Source organism: Macrobrachium rosenbergii, chromosome 14 (genome assembly GCF_040412425.1).
Source record: "Macrobrachium rosenbergii isolate ZJJX-2024 chromosome 14, ASM4041242v1, whole genome shotgun sequence".
Taxonomy (NCBI): Eukaryota; Metazoa; Arthropoda; class Malacostraca; order Decapoda; family Palaemonidae; genus Macrobrachium; species Macrobrachium rosenbergii.
This window is the reverse complement of record NC_089754.1, coordinates 44,384,771-44,404,738: the sequence shown is the minus strand read 5'-3', so window position 1 is coordinate 44,404,738 and position 19,968 is coordinate 44,384,771. Positions and strand designations below refer to the sequence as shown.

At 35.0% G+C, this 19,968-nt stretch overlaps 2 protein-coding genes across 5 annotated transcripts in view; one reads left to right on the top strand and one right to left on the bottom strand.

Annotated features, from left to right (window-relative positions):
• The window catches only part of LOC136846048 (putative exonuclease GOR), a 49,974-nt gene extending 44,088 nt beyond the window's left edge, over nt 1–5,886 (bottom strand). The window contains exon 1 of the mRNA XM_067116715.1: nt 5,768–5,886. The gene's annotated coding sequence lies outside the window, so the exon portion shown is untranslated. The remainder of the gene's footprint in view (nt 1–5,767) is intronic.
• A 4,485-nt stretch (nt 5,887–10,371) lies between these two features.
• Nucleotides 10,372–19,968, top strand: part of LOC136846046 (zinc finger protein 142-like) — a 524,659-nt gene continuing 515,062 nt past the window's right edge. For 3 of the 4 annotated variants that reach the window (XM_067116710.1, XM_067116708.1, XM_067116707.1), the window contains exons 1-2: nt 10,373–10,570; nt 10,730–10,798. The gene's annotated coding sequence lies outside the window, so the exon portion shown is untranslated. Of the gene's footprint in view, nt 10,571–10,729; nt 10,799–19,968 lie in introns of all 4 variants that reach the window. The other variant, XM_067116709.1, reaches the window with a different exon arrangement.

Genomic DNA, 19,968 nt, shown 5'->3' with positions numbered 1-19,968 from the left:
TTGTGGTGACATTTTTGGTTACTATCAATCCCCATTGCTTAGAATTTTGTTATCTAAGAAACAAAAAGTGGCTTGAAAATTAGGATCTGATTTTTTTACCAAATAAAAATCTTTTTTACTTTTACTCTGAGTTAAGTGAGATAGAATAAAAGCATTGTCAGTAGGTAAGAGAAACGATAGTAGTTTAGATAGGAGAAATACTCGAAGAGAAGAGGGTAATTTAAACTGCTATTTCTGATGGCCTCTGAGGCTTAGTTATGCCTTAGTATATATCCTAACCTTATGTTGTGAATAAGTACACCTCGATATATTATGTTATTCTCACTTGCCATTTTATGAAAATATTAAAGTAAAGAAAAATACTGTATTAATATATATCCTAGGCCTAAGTTGTGAATAAGTACACCTCGATATATTATGTCATTCTCACCTGCCATTTTATGTAAATATTAAAGTAAAGAAAAATACTGTATTAATATATATCCTAGGCCTAAGTTGTGAATAAGTACACCTCGATTTATTATGTCATTCTCACTTGCCATTTTATGAAAATATTAAACTAAAGAAAAATACTGTATTAATATATATCCTAAGCCTAAGTTGTGAATAAGTACACCTGGATTTATTATGTCATTCTCACTTGCCATTTTATGAAAATATTGTTAAAGCAAAGAAAAATACTGTATTAATATATATCCTAGCTCTAAGTTGTGAATAAATACACCTTGATTTATTATGTCATTCTCACTTGCCACTTTATGAAAATATAATTTAAGTAAAGATAAATACTGTTTTATAAATTCTTAAGTTAATAAAGGTTTCTGGTTGGCTCCACCTTCAGCAGCTTCAGTTAGTTGCTTTCCACCAGCTTAATTTAGTTCACACGAAAAGAAAGAGGAACGAGCCGCCTTTTAATTAAATTCAAGACTGGGAACATCTGGTTAACTATTTGTTACTTTTTCCGTTGACGGTGGAAAATACAAAATGATGTGGTTGAGGAATAAGGTATTTTTGTAAAAAGAACATTTATCAACTAAGCACTCTCTCTCTCTCTCTCTCCCACACACACATATATATATATGTGTGTGTGATCTTTGTTATTCATACATTTGTGACTTTTGTATTGTCACATATCTCTCCTGAAAGCCGAATAGATAAGACGATTCTGTCTTTGAATATAATGCAAAAGATACAGGTTCGAATCCTTTTGAGGGCAGATGCACTTAACAGTCATAATTCCGTTTGGGTGTTAATTAATACCAAAGAAAAGTGAATTATATATTAAAGGGTATTTGGAGCTTTATAAACATACAAACACACATATATGTGTATAAAATTATTATATTACAGCTGTAAATTATATATATGCCTTAGTTAGTTCATAACCTTACAATATCATTTTTAGAAATACCCCCACCAGAGGTTTTAAATCGCTGACTAAACCCTCGCAATCAGCTCTTACACTCGATCAATCACTGAGAATAATGGAGTGTCCAGGAATCACTCGGGATATTGCTGTCTAATACAGCCTGTATGGAGGGGTGCCACTGGGTAACACTATCTTTGGAGGTAGCCTGCGTACAAGCTCTGATGATCTGGGTGCTGGGTGCGTGGGGGTTGGCGAGGGGGGGGTGAATATGTTTTTCATTATTTCTTGGGTGGTTCTCTGTTTTACTGATGATGAAGTACCATGTATCTGTTATTAAAATCAGTAACTGACTTTCCTGATTCTGATTTGATCTTCTTTTAAGAAGAACTTTCATCTGAAAAGTATTCAGATTTCGTTATATGTAACGGTAAAAAAAAAAGTGTGAAAACATTCCAAACACATTTTGGCTAACTGTCGAAAACGCAATGTAAAGCTGATAAAAAAAATGTTCAAATAATAGGCAATAAGTAGTTTCGAACAGCTTATACTCTCAGTACCTCTCCCTTCCATGTGTACTCTTGTCATTTAGCCATCAAAGAATCATTGCTTCAAGGAAACCCATCAAGCAAGAGTTCCTTCAGAGAAACCTTACCTGCGGTGCATTACCTTATTTGAAGATAATGCACGTCTATTCAAAAGGTAACTCTCTCCTTTCTTCTTTATGGAGTAATCAGTCACATCCACCTCAGCGTTAATAGAATCAACTGTGCTTCAAAAACTTCTTTTAATTGCCGCGATGTAATGTAAGCTCAGATGGTGTGCACGGTCTGGACGTGCACGGTCTGGACCAAGCCCTAAGGATCTAGACAATGGTGGAGGGGTAGCGCTTCCTGGGACACGCGTGAAACCCTCTCCCCTCCCCCTTCCCCACCACCTGACCCTTCGAGGCCTGAAATTTGTCTCTCGGAGGATGACAACTCGTTTTGGGTCGTGTTAAAAAATAGTAACGAGTGACAAGTTAACAGGGCTTCGTCACTCTCTTTTTTTTCCACAGAACAAGGAGGGAAAGGCCTCCTCGTTCGACCATAAAAGATAGCAGAACAACAGACTATTCTACGGTCCATTGTTGCCTGAATTGGAATGAGGACATCTACGCGGTATCATTTTGTCTGTTTGCATGTCTTTCATCATTGTATATGTACCCCCTAACTTTTGGACAAGCATATTACAGCCGCGTGTCGTTATGTCCAAGCCATTTCCATCATTATTTCGTAAGCATCTGGGACCTCCGTGATTTCTTTATGGTATAATTTCCCATTCTATCCCGCAATCCTGTTCGTCAACATACCAATATTTAAGTTATACTTCCTTGTTTATTTTTCTACGTGAATATCAACAGAGGTTGGAAGGTGAATAAATGTATATGTGCCTATCTGTGTATGCGCACGCATTTGTGTATTTGCTAAGCACCGTCATGTGTATTGAAGCATGTAACTTTCCGGGGTCCACGTGTTTATAATCGTTAATAACGCCTTAATTATGAACCCTCCGAAGTAATAATTCTCTTAACTCGGACGTGTTGGTCGAGTTGAGGTGTTAAAGTACTGAGAATTAAGTTGAGGAAAGGAATTACGGGAACTCCGTGTAAAGAGAAGCAAGGCAATTGCCTTCTGACAACTCAGGAGCTAGACCTATGCGCCCCACCCGGTTCGCAGACAGTAAAGACGTGCCAGTTTGTCACCATCAATGTCTATAATTTTGACCATAATCTTCACTATAGTCATTATTGTTACTATCATCCTCATAATTGATTCAACACCATAAGCCTCACACCTTTACTATTATCGTCATCATTCTCATTGTTACCATCTTTTCCATTTTCATCATTGTTATCGTTATCATCATTATTATTACCATTATCACCGATTTTCACTATTATGTTGTTACTAGCATTATCAGCATTTGTTTTCTCGTTATCTTTGTCATTATCATCATCAGCGTTATTGCAAGCAGCGTTGCCATTTTCGTTACTAGTGTCATTATAATCATTATCATTATCAACGATACATATGATGCAATTTCCTTATAAATCGTTATCCCTTGCATTGCCATTATTATCACCATTGTATTTGCAGCATTAATTAATTATCATACCAGTATAATTAAAAACATTGTCATAACCGTCATCATATTCAAATCAAGTCTGATCATGATGGCGCAAGCGCATTCGTGTTTAACGCAATCTGCATATGTAGTCATTATTTCGCAATTAATTCCTCTGATACTGCTCATTCGTTATTTACGTAATGGTTCTTCAATTATTTGTTAATCGTTTTTGATAATTTAAAATCCACATACTAATCTGTTAGAGTCGGATCGAGCAACTAATGATCCAGTAATAATAAAACTTTCCAAATTTATCATATGGCGCTACAATGATCACATCACTGCCATAGACAAGCGTTTAAAATCAGGTTAGTTAAACTGCAGCTCGTAAATGAGCCGGTTCAGCTTTTATCATACACCCACACATTGAAATAAGTTACCTAGAATAATTGGGAGCATTAACAATTACCGTAATAGTTTTAATACACTCATAAACCAAAGGTAATTGAGAGCTGAACAGCACTATCTGGTGTTTTAGTTCGTTACGCATCAAAGACGGCATTTTTTCCCCTCTAGAACGGTAGAACCCTGTTAGAAAGGAGGAAACTTCAGACGTTGACGTAGCTCCACACTGACGTCGAATACATTTCCATAATACGTTTAATTTACCACTGTGGAAGGGTGTTTTTTATCGTCTCAGCGTGTATTATTATATAAGTAAATTGAATAATGGAGTGAAATGTACTGCGAGTGTTGAAGCTGGCGGCATGTGGCATGGGTTAGGCTACAACGGCGGTCCGTCCCTGACTCTTCCATGCCGTTAAGGTAGAGGGCCTTTTTTGTATTTCTATTGTCTAGCCTATACCGAAGATCTTTCGGTGTTGAGTGTTTTAAAATCATGTTGAGTATTTTACCCCTTGGATACGTACAGCGTTGCAGATCGTTAGCCTATAGGATACGATACGTAAACTGACTGCACACGGTTAGCCGAAAGGCAAGCATCTTGCATTTGGTGCACCACACAGATATGTTTTAATCGAAATATACCTGTGAAAGACCTGTTATTTCAATTTACTTGCAATTTCTCTCGTTATTCTAAGTAAGCGGTTGCACTGAATAAGTACTGGTGAGTTCGGGTCGTTTCGGCCATAAGTCATTTAGGCCGTAAGCACGTTTACGTGCAAAATGGCTGCCTTGTTTAGTACCAGCCCCTTGGGGATGTACGTAAATCATAAAATAAAGACGGTAAATGCCATAAACATAACGCCTTACGTTGTTTTCGATGTCACGGCCTAAATGACTTACAGCCGAAACGACCAGGACCCATACTGGTTAGGAAAATGAGCCACTTGCCAACGTGTGGCTCTCGGTCTAAGGTCCATGCTTCGTTCTTCCGAGGCGGGAGTTTACCATGAAAATGACCTAAATTAGCTGCCCGTTGTAGTTCTGCGAGGAGTTTGGCATTTCATATAAAATCGTGGTATGTGGATAAATCTCAAATGTTATGTGAACTAGGCATGATCAGAATACCATGTTGCTGCCCTACCCTTGGGACTGCACATAGGCCTATGCCTGTTTTTTTTCACGAGCAAGCAGCAGGTCAGGCCGAGTCCTGCGCAGGTGAACAGAGATTCAGTGTATAACCGAAATGGCAATAAATGACTGACGTAAATATATCATGAATGAGCTATCCCCCTCCCTAATAGTTATATTAAAAATGAGGTGTAGCTAGGCCAAGGTAATATACCTTGCCTAGGCAACGTATCCTACGATGCTGTCGCGTTAGCGTTGTGGTTCAGATTCGAAATAACCGTATTATGAATTAGCGCATTGTTCCTTGTGCCTTAGTAGCGTTGACATGCTTGGTCGTATAAATGGCTGGGAGAAGGATATGCAAAGCAAGCTAGGCCTATCGTTTCTTCCTGGAACATAAGTCTTGCAAATAGTAATTTTCCTGAATAATAAGTCTTGCAAATAGTAATTTTCCTGAATAAACTAACCTACGAACCGACCTTTATAGAACGAGACGTAAATTATGGAGGAGAGGTCTAGCGTACATGTAGCCATGTACATTGAGTTGAACGTACTTTCTAAATGAAATGTTTAACTTGAGGACATACTAGCGGTCACCAGAGCACAACCTTTTATATCAGAAAGAACTTAAACGTGGATATATATACATTGTACGGTTTGCTTCTTTTTTCTCCAGTCCCATTTTAATTTGAAACTTGAAGATGTAAGGTCTACATAATAAGAAAAAACCTCTGTGTACTGAATAGCCATTGTACTTACGACCAAAAAAGAAATGAGTCACTTCACGCAGTTGTGAGTCACTTCACACAGTTGTTAACACTATCGTTTAGATCATATTACTGAAGTTATGACTTATGATCTTGAGCAAGCTAAGCTTCAGAACAGTGTTGCCACATTTCCACGCCAATGACTACCACGTTCACTTAAATTTAAAATAAATTCAACCATGTGTAAAATCTAACATATAAAAAACAATATATGCTTTCCTTCACAGTCTGAAGATGATTTCCCGTCAACTTCCCCTATCAAGTTAATCACAATCACTTTTTACATTTATTGAAACAATTTAAAAAAGATTCAAGTTGATTTAAGTTACCTTAATTGGATGGAAACCTAAAGCTGTCACTCTGTTGTCTGCATTCGACGTGTGAATCGAGACATCGCTCGATCGACTTCTGCTTCATAATTCGGCATAAACAACCATTCTTTGATGGCTCTTTAGTTATTATATAAACATATATGTTAATATACAAATGACCGAGGACATAGGTCAATGAATCACTTATTATAAGAAACTAATATATCTGACCACAATAAACCCCTAAAAAGAGTGAAATTTTTTCCACACTTGGTATGGCAGACCGTATTATGAAGACGCCACTTCTGCACACGATCATTGTGCATCGAAACTTCCACACTGAACAGGAAGTTATACGATTACTCTGAATAAACAATAAAAACACGTTTAGCGATGAATCGGGTGAAGGTGAATATGTTTGGCGGTGAATTGTTGGTGGTAAATTGTTAGAGGTGGATTTTCCTGTTGTTTACATCCCATAAATTTGTTAGAATGAGTGTGCTTGCTTACAGAAGAATCCTGTCACTTGAAAGTGAGTGTATAACCCAGCTTATGGCCAGCTCAGTTTAAACAAGCGCAAATGATTTAATACTGTGAAGTGAAGAGTAATTAGTGTAGTTGTAGGCCTATGCTTAACCTAGTACTGTGAATCACCAGGGTGTAACTATGAAAAAGTTTCCATATTAACTTTTTATAGTTCAAAATAACATCCTGGAATTGTAAGGTTTTAGTGATGTCAGTTGAGTCTTAATAGGGGCAGTGATATAAAGAAGCATACAAGAATATATATGTGCTGGCTATATAGAGTGGGGTGAGATACGTAATGCTGATTTCGACTGCTTGGTGTCAGTTTCTCTTCAATTCTGAGCTAAAATGTGATAAGTTTAATGCGCATAACCTAATTTATTGCCTCTAATAAAAAAATGGAAATGATGTTCAGTAGGATAAACTTAGTGTTGAGACAATTTGGCCTTGCGGGCGTGGTCTGGTTTCTCATTGATGAAAGTTTCTTGTTTATATTAATATTCGTTGTCTTTTACAGATCAGCTTAATTACGGTATATACCGTGGTTCTTGAGTATCGGCTGAAATCTTAGCGCAACGGCATCAACTCTCGTCCTCTTAAATGGAGATAAGGTAAGAAATTTAATGATAATTTAAGCACGTTATTGCAAATATTAATGTGAAATGTATTTCTGCTTCATGACTAAATTAGATTTATTGTAAGAAAGAGATTTGCTTTGAACTTTTACATCCAGAAAATGCGATGATGCTTAAAGCATAAAATATATATATATATATATATATATATATATATATATATATATATATATATATATATTATATATATATATATATATATATATATATATATATATATTTTATATAATATATATGCATATATATATATATATATATATATATATTTTATATAATATATATATATATATATATATATATATATTGATAGCCTAGATAGATAGATATAGATATTGATAGCCTAGTAATTAAGTCTACTATCACCGCTGATCAAACCTAAAAGATATGGGATCGAATGAAGATCAGGCAGGAGCAACTGATTATTATTCCCTTTGGAGTAGTTATTCCTAGGCCAATGTGAATGTAATAATAAGGGGAATTTATGGCTTAACATTTGAGATTATGAAAAAGTCACGTCTGTTAGTAACAAAACTACCATTGTATATATATAAATATATATACTATATCATATACAGTATACAGTATATACATACATGTACAGTATAGGTATTATATATTTGTACATTATTTATGTAGTGTATATGTACACATGTGAGACATAATTTAATTTTGTATTATTCTTTCAGGACGCATCTCCGAGAGGTAAGTGATTTTATACCATCGTGCTATTAGAGTCTTTCCCGCCCCCTCCCTCTCTCGCTCACTCCCTCTCTCATTCACTCCCTCTGTCCCTCAAGTTGAGTCTGTATATATTTACCAAATGCTCGTCATGTATTTTTATTATGATTATTTTTGGCACTATCATGCAGTCTTTTTCGGGAATGGTTTATACGAACCAACTTCACTGATCGGGGTTTTCAGTACTTAAGAGGTTAACTATTGAAAAAAATACATGAGACCTACATGTATTATGATACACCAAACTTTGCTAGAAATGGTGGTTCCATATACATTTATGATTGCAGGCAGGGTGCTTAGGCCACTGAGACTCCCTGAATAATTGTGGTGTTCGATGCGGTTGCGTTATATTTAACTTGGTCGTGGATAAGTTTTCGGTGATTTTGGCGGCAACTTACAATGTTTGCGAAAAATTTTTTGTTTTATACTATTCCCACTTGTGCATGCTTTTACATTATAATGTTGTATTTATTATTTTTAGCTTGTGTTTTATTATGATTATATGCTTTTAATACTATATATTTTACTTATTTGCATTGTATTGATACCTTTGTATATTGTAAATCATATTAATTTACCTGTGTACTTTATATTGTATATATTAGTCTGTGCTCATGTATTGAATATTTTTTAATTGCCTGTAGACTCCTTGCTTTTAGACTCTTTAGCACATGGTATAAACATCGAATTGCCCTTCAGGATGAGAGATTTTAAGGTATGTCACCGTCGTGCTCAAAAAAGATAAAGCAAGTTACCAAGAGTAATTAAACGCTGTTATACTTTATACTAAACGTCGATAGATATTCATCTTCCTTATTCGACTTGCCGTATTTTGTCAATGATATTCCATCGTTCCTTATTCAGTATAATTGGAGGACTCCTTTTTGTGTTTGGTAAAAATTTAAAGTTTTCTGAAATAGCTTGATTTTTGTTTCAGTGTGTTCAGTTTCGTGTCTCTTTAACCGACGACCGTTTGATTTTATTCATCAAGTGCTAATAAATAAAGTAAAGAAAAAAACAAAAAAATATATTCCTGACCATTGTTTCGGAAAATTATTAGTGTGAGGTGAATTTCCCTTTTTCCCCAAAATTGTTGCAAAAATAATAAGTGTGTGGAGGATTTTGTGTGATCTAAATTTTCCAATTTGTCAGAACATGGTGATAGTTTCGAGTTGCGAAGATACAAAAATATACTAACTGATCACGTGGGACTTTATCGTTGGTAGTGGATAGTTTCGAGTTGCAAAGATACAAAAATATACTAACTGGTCACGTGGGACTTTATCATTGCTAGTGATTACTTTTCTCATGACCGTGGCCACAACATAATTAGCAATTATATTAACGTTCCAATGAAAAGTTTTTATAGTTAACTGTCAGTAACCTTTCGATTTAGGTGCAGAAACATTTCAAGATTTTGTTATTAATCAGTTTTGGTCGGAGAATCTGCAAATGGGAAAAGCTTATGCGTTATAGAACAAGTCATAATAGATACATAATTATTATTTTTGTGTATTATGGTTATTGCACTTTGAAGAAAATTTCCTCCATTATTTCTTATTTGTTGACCAGATATTTAGTTTTTGCATGGTCTTAAACAGGAGATAGATCTCGTTACAATAATTCATACAAAATTTCTCATCGTGAAGGGTAATTTCACTCTTCCAGATTCATCGATAAGGACACCCACAAGGTATGGCATTTTTGTTTTTTTCATCTGGCAAGTTTTATTTTTCAGGTAAAGTATTGCTCCGTACTAATAAATACAGTTTTCTGTAAATTTGTTTCGGGGATTATTTATACACTTACATCTGTGCTTCCTTATCCGAATCGTAAACGCGCGTGTGGTTGAGGCCGTCATCATCACTTAAAATATTTGACGTCAATCCAACACGAAATCTTATAAGTTTATTTAAGAGACTGAGACGCTTTTAACCTGCTGGATGGTCTATGGGTCCTATAAGAAATTCGTTAGGATTTAATCACCTGAATATGTTACTTGTTAGTCTTGTGAGATAATCAGGACGATTTAACGAGATGAATATGCTATGGGACTCACAGGTAATTCAGGAGGAGCTTAAATGGCAGAACGTTTTATATGTCGTGTAGGAAATTCAGAAGGATTTAGCCATTTGAATGTCTAAAGAATCCTTTTGGAATTCAAATGGATTTAACCAGCTGAATACCTCACGGGCTATATAAGCAGTTCACTAGGACTAGGACAAACGAATATCGTGAATGGAATTGACGTTTACTGGTTAATTAGTAAATGACAGATGTGTATCTCACAAAGGGATAACGTGGTTTGAGGTCGTGAACAGGGACGTGAAATTAATATGGTTATTTGAGGGAGAAGGACATAATTAGGCTGTGAAAGTTATTGGTTTGCAAAATTGCTTTTCAAATTTTTTTTTTTTTAAATTCCAAATAATCTGGTCTAGACAAATAATTGTTACTTGGACACATACTTATTTTGGTCTGAGCTTCTTTTCCAGTTCTGGTGAGGTCGTTTGCTGCTCGATAACCCGGCACAAATTACTGTACACTGATAGATCGACGATCAGATAATTATGATTCATTGCTAAAGTAAGTAGGCTTTCAGTAGCTCTTTGAGAGGACATTGAATATAAATGACTCCTTAATAGGTCACTGAAGAAAATTGTGGTGTTTTAAGATCAAGTCTAATCTGTGCATAGGCATAATTAACGCATTTCTTCTAAAGTGGCTTTCCTACATCGATTTCAGATATGGTGTCCTTTTGATGAGGAAAGTCATGTGTCTGTGAAGTTGGATTCCTGTCTGCATGTAAACAATGTGAGTACAATAGCGTTTTGCTGTTGAATTTGTCGTAGAAGCTGGTTTTTATTCGCAAAATATAACGTTTGAATTTTCTTTGCGTCTTTTCTCAGCAGTAAACAAGATTGGAGAAAATAATTTTCGTAATGTTTCAACCTTTTCAGTCCTATATACACACATATGTATGTATATACATTACATATATATATAATATATATATATGTATATACATATATATACATGTATATATATGTATATATATGACATAATGTGAAAAAAATAGATATGAATGACTGAAATATGTGTGATTGGCTAGGTAAGACCGTCAGTACCCTAGATGTTGTGATGATGTTAATCTTGCACTTTTCATCGTTGCAGAGATTGTGAATGAATATTTTTGGCGTCAGTAATCTTTGTAGTTGTAGGATTAAATCAGTCTTTTAATCAGTCATGATTTCCTTTAATCGCCCTTTTAATACAGACCCAGGGCATGAAAAATGATAATGTTTAAAGGGAATTGAAAATTTTCATATTTTCACAGCCACTGAAAATTGGATATAGGTGGCTTACCTGTTTTTGTGAGAACCTAGTAGACATAAAATTTTGATGTCTTACAGTAATCATCTGCATTTTTTTTTTTTTTACCTTGGTTCATTGTGTTTTTATTATACATGTATATATATGTACATATATATAATATATATATATATATATATATATATATATATATATATATATATATATATATATATATATTATATTATATATATATATATATATATATAGTATATATATATATATATATATATATATATATATATATATATATATAAATTATATAATATATATAATACGTTAGCAGGTATATATATTCATTGTAAATTATCCAAGTACGAGTAATAGATCGAATACGTTTGACAGGTAAATTTAAAAACTGAAAGGGAGATTTATGTCAAACTATGGCGTAATAGATCCAAAATAATCATTGGTAGTGGGATGACGGTGAAGGTCGAGGTGTTGAATGCTTTGTCCCCATGGCTTTAATTTTCGACGTTTGTATGATTGATAGTCAGGGCAAGGATAATTGGCCTTAGTCAGCTAGGAACTGCGCGCTAAAGTAAACTGGATATCCTTTAGTTACTTTATCCTCTATGGATTCTGCCACGTAAATTGTTAGGCACATTTAGAAATGGTCTTGATCCTAGGCATATGGTGGTGCTAAAAACGCCCTGTTCATAAATGCAGAGGTAAATTGATAAATTATAATTAGAAAGCAAAGAGAAACAGAACAGGGTTAGATAATTTATGGACACATTTCCATTTATAGTCTTTTACAATTATGAACCTTATGCTTTTGGCGTGGCTTTGGAAAGTATTCACGATATAAGTTGCCTTGTTTCCATCATAAATTCTGGAACATTGTCTTTCATCTTCAATTTACACTTCCCTTGCTTGAACTGTCAGAACTGGCAGCGTGATAGCTTGCATACTGCTCCATCTTTGATAGCTTCCTTCCCGAAAGCAATTATAGTGTTGGCAGTAAAGTTTGCTCAGGCGGAGAATGTTTGCTTAACGGGTTAATGCAAATGGAAAGAGGAAGCCCCCTCGGGAAATAAGGAATGCAGGCTTTAGTTTCATATTAATTCCGTTATCGTTGTCATATTTTCTGCTTGTCTGTATAATTAAACACTTATCTAATGAGTGTAGAATAATTTTGTTCACGACTAAGTTAACGGAAAGTTGTATACCACCTTCCTTTCCGTCTAAAATTAGTCTCCTCGATATTTATTTGTACATTTACCGGTCAGTTATAACACTTTTTCTAATGTAGATTACATTTTATTTCTTATCACAACATATCTTTAAAGTTTTGTTTTTATTTGGTTGCTCATTACTACCGAAAATGTCAATTCCTTTACAAAACAACACCAAGTAGCAATCTTATTAAATAAACAATTGTTTTTAATTAATATCCAGTGATGCTAAGGCGACAGAAAGGTATAATCAGCAGGTCAGTTACTTGAATATATTACTCATACTTGCAAGGTACGCGTGTTTCTCTCTCTCTCTCTCTCTCTCTCTCTCTCTCTCTCTCTCTCTCTCTCTTACAAGGAGTTGGTTTGAAAATGTAACTCATTTGTTCATTGATTAAAAGCGACGTCAATTAAAGTGGTAAAGTAATTTGTCTATATCTCTTATGATTTAACTTTTGGAGTTGAATTTATCGCTTACAGTAATCCCATTACTTTAAAGAATTTTCGGATGATGATAAACGAATTTTAGTATTAAATGTTACGCTTTGCAATTTTTTTTTTTTTTATTTATTTCTTGATGTACATTTTTGCTTATTTCATCTTTTTTATGGCTAACAGTTTATTAACTTATTTCAGATTTACCTTTCAAGTAAGATCGGTCAAAGAATAACTTAATAACGTTCAGTAGGAAGCTAGAAAATGAACAAGTAATTGTACAGGTATAGTTCTCCAGGTTACGTGCGTCATTAATTTATTTTGTAGAAATAGACTGAAATAAATGGAAAGTTCAGTTTTGTTTGAAGACCTGCATAAAGAAAAAGAAAAACTTTTTCTTTCACAAAGTAATCACTGAGTTTTGATAGGTTCCGTGTCGGAGCCATGCAGGTGGGTTAGGGGAATTGGCTGAGACTATTCTAGAGAATATGGAGGGATTTTTGGAATTCGTTTGAAACTGCAGTTCTTGATTTCAAGTCCATTTTGGTAGACATTAATATTTAGCCGTTTTTTAAACTAATGCTGAACATGGTCATTTATGGTACATAGTGTCGTTATTCGATGGTAATTTATAATGAAATGGTCTGAAGAACACCAATGTATAATGAAAGGAGAATTATCCTCATATAGGAAAATTTCATGAAAGTCATAAATTTTCACGACTCTCATTCCAGATTCCTTGAAACTTCTGGATCGACTTCAGCATAATTTCACTTGCTTTAAATGTATCCTTTGCCATCTCCACTTGCAATTAATTGGTTTCTCCCCCTCCTGGACATCAATAAAGCTCGACCATTTACTTACCTTCCCCAAGAGAGACCCTCAGACTATGTTAGTCTGAGGGCTCACTAGTTATCGTCCATTTATATCAGCCGATGTGCTTCAAGGCCGTTAGATAAATCCTTTACGATCTAGGATGTTCATGACCAGAGTTGGTTATATCAGTTTAGGCCATAAACACCAAAAAGTCTCTTAACCTCCCAAAATGAGATATTGATCGAGTTTTGAGAAGCTGAAAGAGAACCAGGGTGGCCTGGAGTTTTGGGCCTAGGGAAGTAGAGAAATAAAATAAAATAAACTATATTTAATAAATGACTTGTAAGAGAGAAATTTAGGAAAACTGTTTCGTTAAATTCCCTATTATTTTTCACCCTTTGTGGTTTAGATGTTTAGAGGCAATTAGAAAGACAGAAACGGTGTTAAGAATGAGGGGAAATTATGAAAAGCAAAAATGTTTTAATACTGGGAATAGGAAGAACTAACGTACCAAAGAGATATGGAATAACAGTACTAAACAGACTTGGATAGATACATAGGCGATACTTGTCATTCCTTATATAGGATAGCTTTCCGAAAGCAAAGAATACATTCATAAAGTGAGGTCGCGCAAGATATTGCTGTTATCACGTCATTACCCTGCTTAGGACCACAAGTCTTTCACTCTATTCACCGGAAGACCTTTGATTATTGCTCCTGGAGTTGCTATTGACGTCAGTGACCCAAAGCTTAAAGAGAGTTTTAATTAGACTAGAGCGGTATGCTTCAGTGGTCGTCAGATTGCTCGCAAGAAGAATATAAAGCGGCTTTCACCATTTGCTCTTACTTCTGGCTTGTATTGCTGTATTATTCTTTGATCTTTTTGTTGAGTCCCGGAGGGGGTTAGTGCAGTCAGTGCACCTCACGTGGTGCAGTGTAGGCTAATTTTGCTTAAGGATCTTTGCAGCGTCCCTTCGGCCCCTAGCTGCAACCTCTCATTTCTTTTACTGTACCTCCGTTTTTATTCTCTTTCACCCATCTGACTTTCCATCCTCTGTAAAAATTGTTTCCTTATGCAACTGCGAGGTTTTCTTCCTGTTACGCCTTTCAAACCTTCTTCCTGTCAATTTCCCTTTCAGCGCTGAAAGACCACGTAGATCCCAGCGCTTAGCCTTTGGCCTAAATTCTATATTCTATTCTATTCTTTTATTTTTATTGAGTAACCTTCGTGTTTATTTCACTGTTTTCTCCTTTCACATATATTGCACATGTTATGAACATTCTATTCCGCCGAAGCTTGCTGTGAAAGTTATTAGTCTTTTATCATTTTTAATATTGAATAATAATAAAGATAACAACACGGTCTCGTGCCCTTTTTGGAAGCCCGTAGGCAGACAGATGATTTAGCAGGTCTTATGCAAAAAAAGTAAGCTTGAGAGGGCGGTGACTGGATTAGTAGGCCTTTGACAGTAGGGGATATTTTTCGAGCAGCATGTAAGAGTTTTATGTTTTTTTTTTTTGTTTTGGATGTTGCTGCCCTCGTGCTAACACGTAATCGTGAACTTATGGACAGGCCATAATCAAAATCATGATGACAAATAACGTACTTTTCATCAACAAATTAGAAATAAACGCGCAAACAAGACCGCACTTTCGCATTCCAGGACTGCAGCTTTAAGCAAAACGTCGTTGGGAAGGTCTCAGCCACAGGCAAATACTGGACGTGTCAGAGCCCCCAAAAGTTCCCGACGTTATCTACAAGTCTTGGCTTTATTATTTGTTGCACGCTCTTTTATTAAGAAAAACTGTATAAATTGCGACCCGCGCCCACGCGAACGCTCGCTAACCATCATTTGTTCGTACGTTTACGGCTAAGCAAAGCGTGTGATTCTGTTTTGTTTTTATCGTACTTGTGATGTGTGCTTCTGTTGTGCTTATGCGTTAAACACACACTCATATTTTTTGCTTATCTTTATTTGAGCATAGTATGCACTCGCAAAGCATACATACGTACACACATACATGCATGCATACATATACGCAGACATATACATATAAATAAATTGTATATATACATATGTATATATAGTTTGTGTGTATGTGTCGGTATAATATATATGTAAGTGTGCATGGAAATTTTTGTCACTTATCTACCGCAACTTTTTATAATCACAAACATTAAACCACAAATATCTTTTATCATCGAATTCACAGTATCCTTGAAATAACTTAACCTCCCCTCTTCCTTGGTGTAAAATATTCCCAAGGCATGATGAATTCGATATTGAACGGTATAAAGTTACCTCCGGTAGAGGGCAGTGCTTGCAGTGCACCTCGTGTGGTGCACGTTAAACATTACCTCAAGGTTCTTCGCAGAGTTCGGCCCTAGCTGCAACCGCTTTCATTCCTTCTACTATACCTCCGTTCATATTCTCTTTCTTTCGTCTTATTTTCCACCCTCTCCTAACAATCGTTTCAACAATATTTTCAGCGCTGAATAACTTCATAGGTCCGAGCGCTTGGCCTTTGGCCTAAATTTCATATTCCAATCCTATTTTACGAAAACAGTGAAATGACGTGATGTAGATTATATATGCAGTATGTATGTATATATATATATATATATATATATATATATATATATATATATATATATATATATATATATATATATATATATATATGTATATATATATATATATGTGTGTGTGTGTGTGTGTGTGTAAAATTGGTATATATATAGGGTGTACAGAAGGATCAACAGTAATATTCTTGATTATCAAAATTAAGTGTATTTTTACAGATATACACAAAGCTTATAGCTTTTTTACATATCTTTACAAATACATTTCGTTTTGCTAATCAAGGATATTATATTACTTTAGAATGAGTCCTTCTGTACATCGGCTGGGCAGGATAACAGTGTACATAATATATACATTATAATATATATATGTTATATTATATTATATATATATGTACATAACTGAGAAGCAATATATATATATATATACATATATATATATATATATATATATATATATATATATATATATATATATATATATATATATTAGTGTTTTATATGTGTGGGCGTGAGTGTGAGTCCTCATGCTTGCCTGCTGATACCTTGAACTTATAAATCGAAAAAGTTCTTATGAATTGCATTATTCTGTTGAACCCTTCAACAGTTCCTGAATTTTCCTGAATTTTTATTTCGCGTATTTTTGTCTGACATTGTTTTGAGATTACTGGACTTGGCTGATGACAGGTAAAGTCATGCCAGTCAATACAATATAGACTTACCATTTGTGATTAGAGAAGTTAAATAGAATGACTGTCATGATTAAAAAAAAATACTACTGCATCGACAGTATATGAGGGAGCTTATTCCTGGAATGTTCACAATCCGGATGAGTAAGGTACTTATTTAGAGAGCAAACGTTGCACCACCAATTGAGGAAGAGGCCGGAAATGTCAACATTATTATCACCGTGGCAACGTTGTTTTAAGAACTACATCATTTACAGACATCTTATTGAGTTGGAACCCTGTTAAAAGGAGAAAACGTATGTTCCTTTAGGTTGATAGTTATTAATTACCTTCACTCGTAAGAGTATGAGTTAAAAATATTTTTTCTTAGGTATTTCTTTTTCGTGTCTGTGACCATTGTCGTTGTGACCCAGTTTGTGATGATTTTGATTTATCAGTCTGACGATTCTGTTGGACTAATATTCCGAAGGAATCGGGATGAATCTCAGAGGTGACTGCTCACAGAATTCGTTACTGTTGTTCGGAACATTACAGTTGGTAAAACTTTCTTTAAGGTAGATGTTACCGTAGATACTCTTTTATTACCTTCTCTACGTACAAGCTGGCAAAAGAGAATTAATATTATTATTTCGCGTCCATTGTCTTTTAGATACGTAATTGAAGATATGCGTGGAAAGATAATTTATAACATATTTAATAGACTGGAGTCTGCGTATTTAATTACTGGTAATAACAAAATTTTTAGCATTTTGAGCTGTCTCTGCTATATTGTTGCGGTCTTTTCGAAAGTATATTGAAAAATAATTCAACAACTCGCGAGAGTTTTGCAGGTTTGCCCTTGAAGAAAGGAGCAGCGTTGCACCTGTTTAGTTCTCTCGGAGTTTTCCCCGTATTTTCAGGTTTTCTGAAATAATGAGCGAGCTGTTAATTAAGAAGGTAAGAAAGTTAATGCTTGTATAGTTGTGCTGGGAAATTATCACACAGATTATTAAGTATGCGTCTTTATGATCAGCTCGTTCCTTATTTAATTACAAATCAGAATCTTGATATTTTAACCTTTTGCCATTTTTACTGCTTGTAAAAGGTGAAACGAGAGAGAAAAATGCAACCACTTTTCCCGAGCACATTTCACTTACTAAAATCTCTCTCTCTCTCTCTCTCTCTCTCTCTCTCTCTCTCTCTCTCTCTCTCTCTCTCTCTCTCTCATATGGTGTCTTTCTTATAACTACCTAATAATTTTCTTCCCGTTCCACTTTTTTCCTGGACGTTTTTGGATTTCGTCAACTCAAGAGCATTTCTGTTCGCACACTTGCGAGTTCTTCTTCCCTCAGTATATCTCGAGGTGTCCGGATTAAAAATATACCCATAAAAAGAATATTATATCCAACCGCGTTGCCGGATCCTTTCCAGATGTAACTTTTTCCGTGTGAAATGAGATTAACGCCCTCGAAATCGTCCCACTAAGTCCTGCAAATAGTAATGGAGGGATTATGACAAGAATATATTTAACTATTCTCAAAGGAAGTTAGCGATACTGGCGGGATCAGCTTCAATCCATAAAAGTACTAATATAGTAGGAAGAATCATCGCTTAGACCGTTACGAAAAGGCCTGAGTTTGGCGTACGTATCTGGAAAATCGTAGGGGAACGTGAGATATAACGTGTTAAAAGACTTATAGGTAATTCTAAGAATTCCGTTACGAAAGAAGCCGAAGGGATAAAAAGGCACTTCCGAGGGATTAAAAGCCGTCCTTCTAGGACTTGACCAAATATACCGGTGTAATCAGAAAGGAAGACAAATACTCGAAAATGTTGAAGTAGCCCGGTTGTCATAGAAGGAGATTGAAATGTTAGAAGTGAAGTCTTGAATGTAATTTTCAAATTAAAAAATGGTTTAGTTTACATACAGCTCAGAGCCTTTTGCCTTTGGAGTGTCAGGAGGTAAAACTTCTACTTTATTTTTTTAATAAAAAGCTCTTGGTAAGGAAGAAGAAAGAGTAGGTGAAACAGACTTCTCATTTCGTACACAATCCTTCGAGAGGTCCGACGAACTTTGCCCCATAAATCTCGGCTATCTAGGGATAGGAAGGATAAGGGAGGACTAGGTTAAAGGGGAACGTGTGTGTGGGTGGCTGAGAGCAAGAGTTAGCTTTTAGGTTTTTATGGTTACTTGTGTTTTCCTTAGTTTCTGTAAGTCTTTTATTATATATACTCATACACGCACATATATATATACAATTATATATATATATATATATATATATATATATATATATATATATATATATATATATACTGTATATAATGTATGATATATATATATATATATATATATATATATATATATATATATATATATATATATATATATATATATATATATATATATAATATATGTGTGTCCGTGTGTATATACACACATGCATACAAGCACACACACACGTGTATATATATAAATATTTACACGTAAATATACACATACATATACACTATAATTGTATAAGCAGTATCCCCTAACAACGTTAATTGAAACATATAAACTAGACAAGGTCGCTTCCTCTTTCATAATTCAAATGCCGAAATGGGAATGACTCCCGGTGCAGGAGAATTCCACAAGATTTGTAGCTGCGCACACACACACACACACACACACACACACACACACACACACACACACACACACACACACACACACACGCAACAGCAAAAACGTACTGTGCCATTTCTCTCTCTATATTGCACCCGCTCTCTCGTTTCCTCGATGCCAAGGCCTTTACGTGTCAGTGCTTCCTCCACGCTCTTTATGCAAGACTTTCTGGGTCTTCTTACCATCACTCCACAACAGAAATAAACACTTCACAAACTCGTATTTCTCCAGTCTCCCTCTTGTCTCTCCTTTCACCTTAGCTA